This window comes from Tasmannia lanceolata, unplaced genomic scaffold, assembly GCF_043159265.1.
Source record: "Tasmannia lanceolata isolate RefF3 unplaced genomic scaffold, GAP_Taslan_0.1 ptg000048l, whole genome shotgun sequence".
NCBI lineage: Eukaryota > Viridiplantae > Streptophyta > Magnoliopsida > Canellales > Winteraceae > Tasmannia > Tasmannia lanceolata.
This window is the reverse complement of record NW_027518725.1, coordinates 4207392-4214539: the sequence shown is the minus strand read 5'-3', so window position 1 is coordinate 4214539 and position 7148 is coordinate 4207392. Positions and strand designations below refer to the sequence as shown.

The 7148-nt window shown below is 43.0% G+C and overlaps 1 pseudogene; it reads left to right on the top strand.

Moving 5' to 3' along the window:
• The first annotated feature begins 355 nt into the window (after positions 1–355).
• On the top strand, positions 356–2162 carry LOC143864409 (trans-cinnamate:CoA ligase, peroxisomal pseudogene; annotated as a pseudogene).
• Positions 2163–7148: the final 4986 nt, after the last annotated feature.

Below are 7148 nucleotides of genomic sequence, written 5' to 3'. Positions count from 1 at the left end.
TGACCCGGCCTGGCCCACCCGTTTGCCAGGTCTACCAACGAGGTTGGCAGTGAGGCCTACTTTCGGTCAAGCGACTCCCCATCAGTGTGAATCCCATGAAAGTTGAGTCAATAGTCCTCGTTCAAAGTCTCCTCTAATATCACTGTCCTTTCCATATCAATTTCTATACAAGTCTCTCAACTGCCCACCTTAATTTACATATCTAAGGGGTTTCACCTCCCCTCATTTTGCCCTATATATTAACCCCTTTCTTTCTCCTCACTTCTATCAATCCAAACCATCACTATCTCTCTCATATATCTCATTCTCTTTTTCATCTTCTCTTCCCTGAAAACAAAAAGCCTAGCAGCCATTAATGGATCAGCTACCTAAGTGTGAGGCCAATTACGTCCCCCTCTCTCCTATCACTTTTATCGAGAGGGCGGACGCAGTCTACTCGGAGCTCACCTCAGTCATTTACCGCAAGACCAGCTTTACGTGGAGCCAAACATCTGAGCGTTGCCGCCGCCTCGCATTTGCTCTCCGGTTTCTCAACGTTGCCAAGAAGGACGTTGTGTCAGTGCTCGCTCCGAACGTTCCGGCACTCTACGAGATGCATTTTGCCGTGCCAATGGCTGGCGCGGTGCTTAACGCCATAAACACCCGCCTTGATGCCAACAATGTGGCCACCATACTAGGACACTCCCAAGCAAAGGTGTTCTTTGTGGACTACGAATATGTGCCACTAGCACGAGACGCGCTCAAGTGCCTTATCAAGCGTAAGGGCCCACAAGACGAGGGAGATCCCTCGTCTTTCTTGCCGTTGGTTGTTGTGATTGACGATGTTGATACACCGACAGGCATCCGACTAGGCCATCTGGAGTATGAGCAGCTGATCCGAGAAGCTGATCCAAGGTACAAGCCTAGGATGGTTGATGATGAATGGGACCCGATCGCACTTAATTATACCTCGGGGACCACATCCGATCCCAAGGGAGTCGTTTACAGCCACCGGGGTGCTTACCTAAGCACTCTCAGTCTGCTCTTGCAATGGGAGGTAGGGACCGAGCCAGTCTACCTTTGGTCCCTACCTATGTTCCACTGCAATGGGTGGACATTCACCTGGGGCGTGGCCGCCCGTGGAGGCACCAACGTGTGCATCCGCAACACGATTGCCTCAGAGATGTACAATGCCATTGCTGAGCATCGTGTCACCCACATGTGCTGCGCCCCCATCGTGTTCAACGTCCTCCTCAATGCTAGCTTGGGAGAGCAGCGTCCGCTCCTCTCACCAGTCCAGATCCTCACCGGTGGCGCCCCTCCCCCAGCACCGCTCCTCGAGAAGATAGAGTGCCTTGGGTTCCATGTGACACATGCGTACGGTCTCACAGAGGCAACAGGCCCGGCTTTGGTCTGTGAGTGGCAGAACCAGTGGGACAGACTTCCGCGCAGCGAGCAAGCCAAGCTCAAGGCGCGGCAGGGCATAAGCGTACTAACGCTCGCCGAGGCCGATGTGAAGGACCCGGAGACTCTAGTGAGCGTCCCACATGACGGGCAGTCCCTTGGCGAGATTGTCCTACGTGGTAGCAGTATCATGAAGGGGTACTATAAGGACCCTAAAACCACGTCGGATGCCTTCAAAGGTGGTTGGTTCCACACGGGTGATGCAGGGGTGATCCACCTCGACGGATACATTGAGATCAAGGACCGAATCAAGGATGTGATCATATCGGGCGGCGAGAACATTAGTAGCCTAGAAGTGGAGACCATACTTTATGGGCATCCGATGGTAACGGAGGCCGCCGTGGTGGCAATGCCTCACCCGCATTGGGGCGAGTCACCATGTGCCTTCGTGGTCCTCAAGGAGTCCACCAAAGAGACTGAAAGTGGTACCACCATAGTGAAGGAAGCAGACATAATTTCCTACTGCCGAGACAACTTGCCTCATTTCATGGTTCCAAAAAAGGTGGTGTTTGTAGACGAGCTCCCAAAGACAACGAACAAAGTAAAAAAATTCGAACTTAGGGCCTGGGCTAAAACTTTTGAACCTGCTACTACCACTCTCCCTCTTGATAAGTCGCAAAAGGTCCAAACCATGGTCCAAAGCAACTACAGCCGCCTTTGATTTTAAAACCTCTCCCTCTCTTTCATCCAGATATAGTAATGCTTTAAAGAATGAGAAAGAGCACCTTATGATGCCTTATAACTAATAATAATTTCATCTCTTTGTGTTTTGTTTTCAATAGATCTATCCACTTGTCCACCTCTTTCTTCTTATTATATATCATGCAAATGCTTCATTGTATCGTCATACAAATTCTATCATTTTTTTATTCATTTTGGTATGTAGGCTCCGGTTTTGCAGGATCCTAAAATAGGAATGATAGCAGTTAGATTCAAATATTTACTTTTCCTAAATAGCAATTACAGTTAGGGTGAAAATCCGACCTCCAATACGGTGCCGCCGACACATGGCGTCGAGATGATCCGAGATCCTTGACGACCAGATCATCATCTCTCCATCTCTTACTTTGTGCACTGGATCCGAGCTGTTTGGTGCCCGCATGTGAGCATCGGAGGGTTCTTTGGAGTCCAAACTTCGGGCACTCTAACTAATTAAGTTCTTGCTGTGCTCCCAAGTCGCCTGCATTAGCAGAGCTCAATAACCGCGGCTTTCACTAGGCTCGAATCCGTATTCCATTTTAAACCATTTTTAAGAGCTTCATAACCCATTAATGGTCTGAAACAACCAGTTCCTCCAAAAGCTTAAGCTGATGGAGATGACGTTATTTAATCTTTTATACTTTAACACTCCCCCTCACGTGTGGCCCCTCTTTCTAGGGTTGGCCTACGGGTGATACGTGGAAGACGAAAAAGAGGAGAGTTTGGATATTGAACCTTGCTTAGGATCTTTTTTACTAGATGTGTAAAATGATTGATACAACAACAAATTTATAGACATGTTTCATCGACACTAGGAGAAGCCTAGAACTTGAAGGATTCTAGAAACTTCAACTGACTTCATCCTCTACCTCTATTTCTAGATATTTCTTCTGCTACAATTTCTATTACTTTTTTTTTGAAATAGCGATTTGTATTGATTTGTATTAAATGATGAGGGAGCACCCGAGAAGGGGCAACCCAGAGAACAAAAACAAGAAAGAAGAAACAGGGAAGAAGAAGAAATACAACAAAAATAACAAAATTATATTACTTTCCTTTCAACAAACTTCCAACAAACAGAATTTCCCAAAAATAAACCGGCCCAAAACCCGTTGTTAGTTAATTTGCAAATTTACATAAGGTACTGACGAAATAGCCTCATGTTTTTCTTTTTTCTTCTTCTTCTTCACAAACACGGTATCATTCAAATCAAACCTAGAGGTAGGGCTGCAACTCGAGTCGGGCGGGTCGGGTTTTGGAGAACCCAACCCTACCCGAGAAATATCTCGGGTCGGGTCGGGTCGGGTTTTTTTTCGGAAAACCCACGATTCCCAAACCCGGCCCTACCCATGATAAATCTTGGGTCGGTTCGGGTCGGGTCGGGTTTTTTCATGTTGACTCAATTTTTTAAGGAAAATTCTTGTTTGGCAAGGCAACTCAACTCATAGAAGCAGAAATTACACTCACATTACACTTGAATCAAACAATGATGTAATTACACTCACATTACACTTGAATCAAACAATGTTGTAATCAAACAATGTTGTAATTACAATCAAACAATGCTGAATCAAACACTTGAATCAACTCAACTCATAGAAGCAGAAATTACACTCACATACAATAACAGTGGGTGCGTGAGTTCTCACTTTTAACTTTTAACTAACAATAGAAAAAAAATGTACATACTATAACTTATGTAACTCGGGTCGGGCCCCTTCAAACCCGGCTCGACCCGAGATTCATGCGGGCTTTTGAATGCTCAACCCGGCTCGACCCGAAACCCATGAAACCTGAACCCAACCCAGGCTATTTTCGGGTCGGGTCGATGCGGGTCGGGTAAAACCCGGCTCGAGTTGCAGCCCTACCTAGAGGTCTTACTGACACTTATATCTAGGAAATGACATTATAACTGATCATAATGACAACTTTAATGGTGTAATGGCAATGACCACGTTGGCCTCATATGGGAAGAGTAACCCCATAACGGAACTGGAAATGGATGTGGATTTAAGGGCCTTCCCTTATTTAACTGATCAAAGGTCAAGAATATAACTTCTGTATTAGAAATATCCCCATAGAGGTTACCATGGAGCCCTCCCTTTACACTACATCACCTTGTTCTTCTTCTTCTTCTCTTTTTTTTGAAACCCGTAATCAAGACGGGGAAGTCTTCAGTATACCTTTCTTCTTGACGTTCGTCCATCCCCATTTGTTCAGGCACTTTTCAATCTAAGGTTAATCTTTTCCCAAGGCTTGGGGAGTAAGGGTAGGCGGGGGGGCTCCTCAAGGTTCATGTTTTTCCTTCTTAGGGTCATGGCGACTGGTTCTCATCTTGGTTTTTTCTTCTTAGGGTCAAGGCGACTAGTCCTCGTCTTGGTTTTTTCACTTTATCTATAATATTTTGAGGTTCACCCAGGGCAGCATTCTTCCGGGTCATCACCTTCTTCTCTTGCAGATTCCATCGTATAGGATTCCTTTAAATGGTCACTTACTAATAGTTAATGAAGAGTACCATTGCTAGGATTATAATATAACATAAGCTTTCGAATGAGAAAACTCTAAAAAGCCAGCACATGTTTTGACGCAAAGGCAGGGTCGTAGAAATTACATGAGAAATTCATTAGGTGGTGAAAGTATTCAATGATTTTCTTTCCTTGGGAGAAGTCGTTGCTTCATGGGTTCTTTTATATACAACAAAAGCTAAAAAAAAGGAGACGGTTTCTTGTTGGTTAATTCACAAGACTTACCTTGATTTTGCATTGAAATTTCATCTTACTTGGTTTTCCAAAACAAGGAGAATTTTATAGTCGTTTTCATAAAAATAACTAATATAAAAAAATGAAAAAAAAAATTAGAAGATCAATTGCCTTTAATCATTACTAATTAAAAAAAGAGGCGGTCGAGGCTCCCGCCATTGCGGGCTCTGGAGAGTGCTAGATGTAAATTAAAAGATCAATTGCCTTTAATCATTAATTACTAATATATATATTTTAGGGAGTGATAAATGGACCCCCATATACCTTAAATTGACCCCCTATGTGTCTATCTCTCTCCTCTTTCTCTCTCTAGCCCAGAGGAGAGAGAAAGACACATAGGGGTCGATTTAAGATATTTGGGGGTCGATTTATCACTGCGCTGTATGTTTTATTATTATTGTTTTAGTGGTTTCATGAGTCCTGAAAGCATGGAGTTTAGTCAGTTGTAAATTAAAATTTTATATCCAAACAATCTGATCACGACCACACTTTTTAGGCTAGGAGATGATACCCACAATTCCTTGTTTTGCTATTTGCTCTCTTTTTTGACATTTTCAGCAGCTAGGGATAAAGGTTTGAAATAAAGAGAGAAGAGACAATAAGGTTGCTGCTTGGATCGGATTTTACCCAACACGCATCGCGCAACCCGACCCAAAAATAGCGTGGGGTTTACAAATTGTGGGTCTTGGGTTGGATTGGGTTTCAGGTTCTGCCCCTGGGAAAAGATACCAGTCATATCAGCGATAAAAGAGCACTTACTCGAGTTCAGCACTTAGCGAATTATGCATACATGGAGAGAGGCGAGCGAAGAAATTATGCCCTTGTAAAGGGGAGAATATTCATCCCCCCACGATGATGCCCTTGTATCAACAAATAGAAAAGGGTAAGCATATACCCGGATGTAAATCTTATTTTGTTTAATACACTGGTAGGGTCTTGCCAACCAAAAAAAGGGTTTCAGGTTAAAAACCAAACCCAATCTTGGGTCGGAACCTGAAACATGACCCGGCTCTTATAGGTGTACTATGAATTGTTGGTGTTTTAATGTGGCCCACAATGGTGGGACCCACTTTAAGATAAAACGTTAATTTTCCTATCCACTTTGTGTTCTATTTACAAAGGGAGTCTTATGGATAAATCCTTAGTATTTTGAAACTCTAGAACACCTAAGTGTTTGCAGTGTGGAAGGACACAAATTCGTGTGTGTGCCGAAATCTATAAATATGGGTGTTCGTTTGATGGGAACACACTCATACGTTATAGCTAGAGTCTATCTAAAGAGAGGGTCCCTAATCTGAGAGGAAAAGAGTGTCTGCGATCCATCATCGAGCCTTAAGGTCTTCACAAGATTAGAAGATCTCTCTTCTCTAGTTAGCGCTGTGGAGATCGTGTTCATGGTTTGTCAAAGCTTGAGGGATACGTGATCTTCAAATCTAATCGCCATCGCCGGAGGTATGTTCTGCATTAATTTGGTTCCATAAAGTCTTTCATGAATTTCTTAAATATCTATTGAATAACATGACAAATTATTTTCCCGTACATTAATATAATTATTGTCAATGAGGGATCATGTTTCTTATTTGAAAAAGTAGTTTTCTTCTTAAATTTATGCAATTGATTACTTAAATTTAGAGATTTTTGGTGTGAAGATTTGTTGTCTTCTACCGTCCTACGGTCTTTGAACTTAGTGACTATCGTAAGCTAAATATTTAAAACTCAACCCGACTCGTGAAACTATCTAGGATAGGGTTGGGTTTACGAATCTTGCGTGTTTTCATAGAAAATACAAGTCCGACTCCAGATAATTTCTCCCGTAGGATAAGGTTCTAGAAAGCCTACCTTATTATGGGCTAGATATCCAAATAGGCTGTCTCCGCCTATTGACAAACCTTACTTGGAGGGCCAATACAGGTCCCAATTTTTTCAACGAACATTTTATCAATCTTCTCTCAATAAAACTCAATCCTCAACTTCTACCGTGGTGCCTTTTTATCACATCTTCAAAGGAAAGAGTACTACTTTCAATTTTCCCCTGGTCTCACAGTGGACCTCAAAGTCATCACATTGGTGCAATTGACGGGACCTACATAAATCCAAGGGAGGGTCCAAATTATTTCTAGGATCCATTAAAGCCCTCTTCGTTTTGGATTTTGAGAATCAATTTTGAGTCCAAATTGGACTTAAAATTAAATGCAATTTTGAGCCTCATAATCAGATTTGGGCTCGAAATTGAATCTCAATGAATGT